The sequence below is a fragment of the Gallinula chloropus genome (assembly GCF_964237585.1).
Source record: "Gallinula chloropus genome assembly, chromosome: 18".
Taxonomy (NCBI): Eukaryota; Metazoa; Chordata; class Aves; order Gruiformes; family Rallidae; genus Gallinula; species Gallinula chloropus.
Window position 1 is genome coordinate 1948240 of NC_140103.1, and position 10532 is coordinate 1958771.

Genomic DNA, 10532 nt, shown 5'->3' on the forward strand with positions numbered 1-10532 from the left:
ATGCCTGCTGCATTAAGGTTGCTATTGCTGTAACATGAAAAAGGGCTTGACTAGTTGAAAGTAAACTGCAAAATATGGCAAACGATTTCATGCTCCTCTTCTGTTATCTTGGGAGTGTTCTGATTTTCCCTACCACAAGTTATCTTTTGCACTCCCCTGTTTAAAGGGTGGGCACCACTGATGTTCAAACTATTACTGATATTGCAATAAGCTGAAGCCTGGGCCACGATTTTCCTGATCCATAATGGCTAAGAAAAGGAGGTGTTTGTATTTATTCAGCAAATCAGTCATTTCCGAGTTCATGTATCATTTCTGGTGAAATCATCTCCTTACCCAAATTTTGCTTAATCTTTCAACAGAAAGAAGGCATGTTTTCATACTCGAGTCTGTGATAGTTAAGAAAGAACACCTAACAAACAAAAAATAGCCACGGAAGCTTTCAGATTGCTGTTGTAAGTAGAGAACCAGTCAAAGAAAACAAAACAATCTATTGCCTTGCAGTTCATCTTTAACTGGATAGTCTTACTGGGAGTACTTGTTTTCAGTTTTATGAATGAGTTCTGAAATTTTCTAAACTTCTTGCTTACAATCTCTTTTTCCCTATCATATGAGTGGTTTGCACCTGTATTTGACTAGTTCTGATTGTTAGACCTGTTTGTTGAGTTGCAGCATTTGCCTTCATTTTCTACACAACTTGGATGCTGTGTGCTGTTACGAAATAGCAGTTTATAGCTACATTAATTTTGAAAAACAATCCTTTATATCTTACTAGAAACAGCTTAGAGATAGAGTGATACAGTAAACCAGTAACTTTCTGTGTTTGGATAGGCATGTTTTGTTCTTGGTCAAGGGTCGTTTCAGTATCCTTGCCAGCATCGAAAGCCCTGTAACGCAGAATCTTTATCCTGTACTTGTCTTCGGTATATGTTTCTTCCACTTAATGTGAATAATAATAATAAAGAGTTTATTCAGGTGTTATTATGAGGTAATGGTACTTACATTAGATCCTCTCCAGTTAGCAAAAAGCAGTAGTTTTTAATCTTGTCTGTATCACCAGAGTATGCTTTCCTTCAGGTTTCTCAAGTGCTGTTAGAAGTTCTTGCTCTGAGTCCAGAAGTCTGGCCTGTGCGCTCCATAACCTGGCTGTTTTCAAAAGACAATAGTTTTTAATGTCAGTTAACAGGTTTCACTTGCTTCCCTGTGTCTCTGAGTGCACCAGCCATTGCTTGGGGTTATATTTATCAGGTACATGAGGCATTAGGTCTGTACAACATCCTCTGTGCAGTTTCCTGTTGTTATCTGTTACAGGCATCGTTGCTATACCAGTATTATTACTGTCTTCATCTCTTGGAAACTTCAGTTTAAGTGTTTCAAAGAACTTGTTTCATGAGGGGTTTTTTTTTAAGCTCTTCATCTGATATTATTAACAGTAAAAGGATGTTATCGGTTGGATTGCAGTAATATTTGCAGGTCCCAGGTCATGCTAGGCATTATTGTGGTTGGCAGCAGATGTCTTCCTCAAAAGCATGTACGTCTAAAGAGGTACATGATGTGTTCTGAAGGTGAGTGTGGCGCTAGTGCCACATTCCTCCAAAAACTCACATAATAAAGTCAGACATAGACAGTTGACTCATGAAGGACTCTGCTGTATTGGCTCACTGGGAAGGCACATGTGCCAAGTCCAGAGCCTGGGGAGTCCCTTTGAATAATGGCAGAAATAACATCCCCAGGGTAAGTAGCATTAACTGTGAATTAAAATCCCCTTCTTTCATCCAGTATGTTAAGCGTAAGGCCCAACCTTTCACAATATCTGCTATTATTTCATCTTAAAATTTGATCATTTGCTTTATTTTGGCAATTTTTAACTACAGTAATTGTCATGACTTAGGTTAGCTAAGAGGTTTCAGAGTCATTTATAGAGCAAATGTCTGACATTTTGAAAAAAAAAACCTATTTTGTATAACATTGTCTTCTGTTCGTGTTCTTTAGTCTGTTTACAGCCTTTTTGACCTTGTGATTAGCATCGTTTGCTTGTTTTTTCATGGAATACCATTCATTTTGGATTTTTCCTTCCATAAAAATTGAGACTGTTTTTCAAAGCTTGCTAATACCTGCACTTGCCCTTACTGTACTCATGGATGTTAACTTGGGTGTACATACAGGTTTTTATGTAGCTTTTTATTTGTGTCTACAGGCTTACTTAGTTACTTAAACTCCACCATCCATGGAAGACGTCATAAAACAAGGAAACAGTTTGCTTCCCTCCCCTCATCCTTTTCACGTTGGGGTGCTATTACTGTAGTTCAGTAAATAAATGTATTGTGCTTTTATGGGACAGATTTCGTTCAACTGTGCTTAAACTTGTTCAGTTAATACGCATTTTTGGCAGATGTGCGGTTATCATTGATAACACTTCAAAAGATCATTCCTTGGTTTTGGTTCAGCTGGGTTTTGTAGGTGTGTGCATGGGTATTTCCCAGTATGTCAAAGGAGAAACAGAGGCTGATCTTTTGAAGTGCTGCTTCTGTGGGAGCAGGATTGCGAGTGGTTTTGTTTCGCTGTTGTACTGCATGTAAACATGAGAGGGAGCTGTGTTGTGTGGTGGGCCAGCAGCATGTTCCGTTCAGTGGCTAGTGTGTCTTGGTAAGCTTCGTGAAGAAAAACTGGTTTTGTGCACATGTTCACCTTCCAGGTGTTTCCTCACCCCTGTGCATACGTGTAACCACCTGTCCTGTCATAACACAATAAATGAAATGCAAAGGAGATGTTGTTTCAGAAATGCACATGCTTTCTTTGAACGGCAGTAAAATGGAGTCTCTACGTACCTTACTATATAGTATTTTGGCTTGCTGTGATGAGTAAACAAGATGTTGTAAATGAAATGCGGTCTTGAAGTGGCAGTCATTTAGCAACACCTTGCTTCTGTCCTTCAGAAGGGCCTGTCAGCACCACCACCAGCTTGTCCCGTGAGTGCTTTCTCCTCAGGAATCACAACTCCACAGCCACGGCCTGAGTTAAGAACGGCGTTTCGGTCTTTGCGAGTGACCGGAGCAAGGAGCTGCTGGGCCCTTTGCACCATCCCGGCCCTGAGGCGGCCGCGCCTCAGCACCTGTGGCAGCCTCCTCACCGCCTCAGGAGGCCGTGGCAGGCAGCAGCGGAACAAGTGACGTGCGCCAGAGGCAGCCTCCGCTCCCCTCACCCTTATTATTTTGTTAATAATGAAGTTATTCGCTAAAATTTAAAAAAGGGAAATAAATACGCGGGGCCGGGGCGCGGCGAGGAGCGGCTGAGGCAGCGGCGGGGGCGGGGCGGGGAGCGGCTGAGGCAGCGGCGGGGGCGGGGCGGGGAGCGGCTGAGGCGCCAGCGGCGTTATGCGCGCCCCCAGGGGGCGCTGGCGGCAGCCGCTCCGTCTGGCCGGCCACTTCCCACAATGCCCCGCGAGCCGCCGCCCACCGCGGCGGTCACGTGCAGGGCGGTGGCGGGCGCGGCGCGGCCGTGGGGCTCTCGCGCGGCGGCGGGCGGGTCTCGCGAGAGGAGGCGGGGCGGCGCTCCCGGCTGTCAGCGCGATGAGGAGGCGCCGCCGAGGCCCCCGCCGCTGCCTCCGCCGGGCCGCGCCGCGCTGCCCGCCCCATGGCGTGTGAGAGGCCGGGGCCGCCGCCTGCTCCCGGCCCCGCCGCCCGCGCCTCGCAGGTAGGAGCGGGCTGAGCGGGGGCGGCCGGCGCGGGGGGACGCGGTGACCCGGCGGGGCCCCGCCCGCCACCTTCCCCCGCCTCCCGGCGCCCTGCGGGGTCCCGGCGCTGCGGAATCCGGGCGGGGAGCCGGGCCGGGCTTCTCTCCTCTCCCCGCCGAACGCGGCCTGTCGGCGCACCCGCCCCGCCGGGCACCGGCGGCCGCTGCGTCGCGGAGGAGGGGGCGGCTGCGTCCCGTCCCGCCCCCGCCCGCCGCTAGGCCGCTGGGCCAGCCGGGGGACGCGGGGCAGCCATTTGGTGGCGGCTCCGAAATGACGGCGAGAGCTGGGCCCGGGCGCAGGTGCGCGGCGCGGCTGGCGGTTGCTGACGGCGGCCCGGCGGAGGGGGTGGGGGGGTGCGAGGCTGCGGGGAGACCCGCCGGGCCTTCCCGCGGCGGGCGCCGGGGCTGTTCCCTGCCCCCACCACCACCACCTGCGAGCGGAGGGCGCTGAGGCTCCCGGTTGCCTCCCTGGCAGCCCTTTTGGGGCGCCTCGGCACCGGGCGGCCTGTTGTGTGGCGGCCTCCGGCACGGAGGAGAGCGGCACCGGGACCGTGAGCGCTGCCGGGGAGCTGTGCTCGCGGGTAATGGTGGCGAAGAGTCATGGTGGAGAACGGGCCCGGGAACGGCGCCGTCGTGTCACGCTTAACGTGTCTCGAACAACAGAACCCCCCAGCCGGGCAGCAGGAGCGTGGCGCGGCCCCGCTGGGGCGTGAGGTGCGCTGGGGAACTGAAGTTAGAAGTCAGCACAAAGCCCGGAGAAGGGCAGCGGAGGGGTTGGAGAGCGAGGAGTGTCCAGTTACAGTCAGGGTTCAAAGTGGAATCGCGGGGAGGTTTGATGAGGGGAAACCATGGCAGAGTTTAGGCTGACAACCAGGAAAATTCCTGATGTGGGTCTGTTACCCTCGAAGCACAACCTCGGGGATTTGGTTGGGTTTAGCTGCCGTTCCTGCAGATGGTTCTGTCGTGCCCCTTGCAGCTCTATCTTAACGTGGAAACAAAAACTTCAAGTGGCCTTTTGAACTACAAGGGTGTGAATTTGGGACTGTGGCAGAAAAGATCTCATTTTAAATGAGAACCTACAAGTACAATTGTAAATCTTTGAATCAAAATATAGCTAGTTGACCTTTGGTCTGTGATAAACATCTGTGGAAATTCTAGGAATTGAAGTTTGTGTTGCCAGTATAAGTGTTACTCCGCGAAGCACAGAATTCTTATTTCTTAAAATTAATCACTTTCCCAAGCCCTACGTGCCTTCTTAATGAGCTTTTTCTTGTTTCCGTAGTGTAAGCAAAGCTTTCCACACAGAAGGGTTTCTTATTAACTCATGTTCCTGTCACCTTTGAGGTCATGGGCATTTCTCTCAAAAATATTCAATCCCAACCATTTTACTGTCAGTGCTTAAGGTACCTTCAACTGAAATCCCGCTCTCCAGTATTGATTTGTTGAGGGCTCTGTTGATTTACAATAGATAGAAGATTTGCAGTATGAGGAGGGCAATAGCTGGTTGCATTTGTTTTGTTAGGTGTTTGGTTTGTCAGATGTTATGTACCCCTCAATGGGATGAATACGAGTGGTCTCTCCTTAATGACTACACAGTTATAATGGGGGGGGAATAAAATCTATATCCATGGCCATATTAAGTTCTTCTGAACAAGCTTTAAAAAGGCTTTCCTACTGCAATGGCACCATTGTCTTCTTGCCCATAGCTCAGGGTGGAATTAGTATTTTGTTAAATTTATTGAAGCTAAGTCAGAATATGGAATTTCTCTTCCATGGATGCATGGTTTAGCATGGAGGTCCTGCCTTGAAAAAAAAAAGGCTGTGAAACTAAGCCATCCATTAGAGTCTTTATTCTCTGAAAATATTAATGAACAGGAGTTCTTCAAAGTATCTCATGTCAGAGTAACTGTGTCAAATAGACCTGCTTAGAAATAGGTTCCCTTTCTCTGCATTCAGTGTGAGTTCAGCTGATTTGGGTTTTAAAGAATTTTTGGGGGGTTTTTTGCCCTTCAGTTTGTCCTGAAAAGTCAATACTGTTACAGGAGCTGGATTCACATCAGGCTTGTGGCAAGGACAAACTCTTCTTTCCGTGACACCTATGAAACACAAAAAAAACCCCTCCACAGTGCCATTATGTAAGTATATAGGAAACTTTTAAAATCTAGTAGCAGGATTTCTGCTAGCAGCAGGTGAACAGGGAGGAGCAGGTGCGAACTGTTGAGGATACACTGACCCTGGTGTTGACCTGGGGGTTACCTCCAAATTGAGTGAACTTTGTCAGCCTCTGAGCAGACATGAATTGAAATTCTTACTAGCAAATTGTACCACTGCTCATGGGGAATTATTCTTCAGCCACGTGTTTTAGGGAGGGAGGGAGAGGGAATCTAGGCTTTAACTTTTTAAGACAGCAAGTGGAGCATCCTGTAGGTGTTTTGGCAAAGCCTAGCCTGGATGGAGATCTATAGTCTAGTATGTCACTGAGGTTTCTCTTGATGATAACTTTTCTGGAATTTAAATTGGGCTGAGCTACTCCCAGTAGCATTAACAGTCAGTGAAAAAACTGCATTGAAATAGCATCTTTAATAGTTATTAAAGACTCTGCTTTATATATAGAATTTCACGTGATACAAAGGGATTTACATGTGACAGATATTATGGAATGTAGAAATAAGCAAGTCTGCTCTGTAAAGAGGATTTATTTTCATTTCAAGCCGTCATAGCTGAATGATGCAAAGCTATTATGGGGATGGCCCTTTTCTAAGCCTTTAATGAAGCTAGTTTTTAGATCTGTACGTGGTGTCAGTGCAATAGGAATGGATAAAAGATTCTAACCCTTTTGGAGAATAGTTTAATAGTGACAGTTTGACTATGTGGCCACTAAGTTTTTGACCCAGGCAGGATGTTTTCAGAACTACTTAATTTAGGAAGGAAGGCTTGAAAATGCTGCCTGCTTGTAGTGCAATTAATCTGCATAAATGGAAAATTATAATGTGGGTCACTTAGAAAAGAGAATACCATGATTTGTGGAGTCAACATTAAGAGTGAGTCAAGGACTCTGTAATTTAGTGATTAAAAATCAATTGAATTAGAAGATTTAGGGTAAAATGCACAGTGGGATTGTAATAGGAATATCTTAGTTTGGGAAATGCCACGTAATCCCACAAGTTCTTCAAGATTTTTCTTCATCTGTAGAGAAGGGTTTCCTTTGTTCAGCACCGACAGAATTAGTCTGTGTTGTGCTCTCATACGAGCTCTGCCTGCTGCACTTCCCTGTGCCTGTGTCCCACAGGGGACCTGATGGAGTCATCCTGAGCGGAGCCTGTTCAGACACCTGGCTGCTGGTGCTGCTGCTTCACTGTCCCCCTAAGCATCTGCCCAGGCTGGGGTGGGACGACATAGAGTTTAAGCCTTCAATTCTTCCATTGAGAAGGGGTGAAACTTGCCTGCCTTGCATTTTGGTAAATGCCCTGACTCAGGGCAGTGTGCAGCTTTGAAGGGGATCACTCCCTACCCCGTGTCACAAACCTGTCTGACTTTAAGAGACAAAAATGTCCTTAGGTTGAGATGGGTGCTCACTGTGCTACCTAGAAATTGGGGCAGGTTGCTGGACAGGAGGCACTGAATGTTTTTGTTGTTTCTTCAGAGAACTATGCATAGATTTGATGCAGTGGTTAGTAAAAGTACACAAATTATCTTTAAAAACAAAGCAAAATCCAAGTCATCTGCTCAGGCGGCTGAAGAATGGGCTGCAGTTGTCTTTGATGAATATTAGTCCTTTTATGTGTGAGGAATAGCTTCAAGGACTGAAATTGTCCCATCTCTAAATGTGTGTGCTTGGATGCTTCTTTGTAGGATGAAAACATGGATTAAAAGTATTTAAAAGCAATGTATGTGCCCTCCAGTGTAAATGAGAAATCAAGCCACTGAGCTGCAATGCAAGGCAGCACCAGCACCACTGAAGAAAAGCCCTTTCTCTATTTTTTGTGTAAAGCTGTTGAACTCCTGAGGTCGTTCACTTCTCATCTGAAGTCAACATCTCCTCCTCTAAGCCCTGGACAGAGTTAGACTTTAAGATGAAGTGCTGTCATCAGAATTTCTAATTAGCTAGTCCAGGCAGCGCACCGGCTCAGGATCCTGCCGGGGAGTTCTGAAACCTCTCCTTGCCTTGCTTAACAAGTACCAATACTCGGGAGGCCGAGTGCTAGATCAAGCCCTCTGCCTTTAAAGGTTTGCTGGAATTCCTGGGGATTTGTGTCAGATCTTCCAAATAGCCCTTTCTTATGTCTGAACAAAATGTGATATTCTTTTGGCTGGTTTCTGGTTGGCTGGTTGCGTATAAGCTGATAGATCAGAAAAGTGGGCAGAACAGAGAGAGAACTGCAGAGCCTGGTGCCTTTCTCAAGCATCATATGGATTCAGACCTTTTTCCAGATACCATCTGCCATGGAATGTATATACATTTCAGACGTGACGCATCTCTTATCAGGTTTGCTTGAAAATGGTCCAGGGGTCCTGAGGGTCATCTGGGAGAGGAGCAGATTAATAAAAGGCTTGATCACCTATGATAGATTTCTTTAGGAAATTGGGATTAAATTAATCATGTCCAAAGGTTGTTGAGTAACTACAATGACTTGGATTAGTTGTAAGAATGTCATGGGATTATGTAGCTAAAAGTTAATGTGAAATAAGAACACTTAAACCTTACCCCTTAAAGATGTGTAAGTGGTGCAGCTACTCAAGAGAGGTTTTTGTCCTTCGCTTCCCCCCTGCCCAATTTCATAAAACATTCCAGTGTAACAGTATCATGAGAAAATCAGCCATTTATCATTGTATGGTTGAGACTACACTGCAACCATTACTGCAGTGGGGAAATGTTGTTATATTAGAAACAGAAAGTTACTCAACTGCAGTAGTTTTTATTGTGCAATTTCTGGGTTCAGACTTGTGCATTTTTCAGTTTGTCATCTGAACTATTGCTTGTAATAGTAATCCCACAAAATACATTGGAACTATAGGATGTAAACATCTTTTAAGTTTAAAAACTGCCATGTCTTTACCTTGTATGTTTGGCCAGTTTCTGGACCAGCCTTTTCTTTGGGATTCTTTTTTGCAGGGTGCTTCTATTGACAAGGACAAGAAGCCCTGTGTCTGTATAGGGGTAGGTAGTGTGTCTGCCAGAATGAACAGATAGGGCCAGACCAATGGCACTGAGTATTCCTCCTGGTCAGAACAAACCCAAACTGGTATCTAGTTTACCCCCTTTTATCATTCGGTCCTCCTTGTGTTTGCTTGGCTTAGAGCAACTTGGCTTAGAGGACATCCCTGAAATACGTTGTTTCTGATGAGGAGCAAGAGTCTATTAAACATTTAGCTTATGCTTTCTCTAGAAGTGGACATAATAATTTGGAGATATGAGATTGTTTTCTTAACACACTGGAGTGCAAGAAAGGCAGTGTAGCTGAATGCTTAAGAGAGGATGGATGCTGCCTGTGCCTGCTGGAAGTTCCAGGAGTTTGAGTTTGCCCCAGCTGTTTGCTGATTTGATTAGATTTTTCTTTCCCTGTCAAAAAAATCTGATGGTCAACACTTGTTTAGTAGAATCTGTCACTTAATGATGATTAAACACACAGAGATGGATCTTTAAGAATCTGTCGTGTTTCATTCCTCTGAAGGTCAGGACAACAAACAACTATTTTAAAAGCTTGTAAATTGAGAAGTGGCTGTTTGTTATAAGTCTCTGAAGTATCTGGAGACAATGTGGGTACTGTCTCAGAGCAGAGATTCCTATAATTCTCGATAATTAACGAGCAGGGTGGAAATAGAGACTGTTTATTAGGTGATTGTCAGTGACCACCAGTGATTGAGCTGTGTGTGTCCCGGCCTTTTCTTAAGCTTTTGCCTGTGTGAGTTGTGGTAGTAGCACACCTCCCAGGCCTGTCTGGGTCGTGCTGTTGTGTGCCCTGCACTTGGGTGGAAAAAACAGTGATAACATTGGTGTTAGTACCTTGGTATTTCTGGTAATGCTGGCAGAATATGTCAAGGAAGGCTGTGAGTTACGCTGCGACTCTGTGCATCTCCTGTCCCACTGGTTTGGTAGGAAAGCTGAAGTAGGTGTGCTAAGGAAATGGTGAGATTCTTCCTACAAGAATTAAAACTCTTTCTAGGCATGTTGGCTCATTGTTTGGTTTTGCTTTTATTTGTTTTGCTTTTCAATTTCCTTAGTTAAAAGACACATGTAGCAATAGCAGATTAAAGAGGACTGTGTCTTTTTTTTCATCTCTGTAAGAGCTTTGATTGTGCCTTCCTAGGAGTTGGATAAAATCTGTTCTGTTCGATGCATGTGAATATTCTGGCTTCTGGTGAAAGTGTTACCTCAGTAGTTTGGTTTTTGAAGGGACAGGTTTGACTTTGAGTTTATTGTGTTTTACACTTACTGTGGGAATTCATTTGGGGGAAAATCACTGCATAATATTGAAAAGCTCACTGAGATAAGGACATCTTGTACAAGTATCCTGTTACTTAAAGGGCACTGAATGTTCATAGTACTAAATAGAATTTCTAAACAGATGGTCATAATTAACATAAAATACATCCACAGAAGGAGTCTATTTGGTGTTCTAGTAATTATTTCAATGGTCCGATACTTAAGCATTAATTAAACTGTAGCACAGCCAACAATGGAATGGCAGGAAAGAGTTACTGAATTCCAGTGCAGAGAGATCTGAACTTCCTCCAAAAAATCACCTCTCTTCCATCATCAGAGGGAGAAAAAATGTTAAACGTGTAAATAAAACACTTGTGCA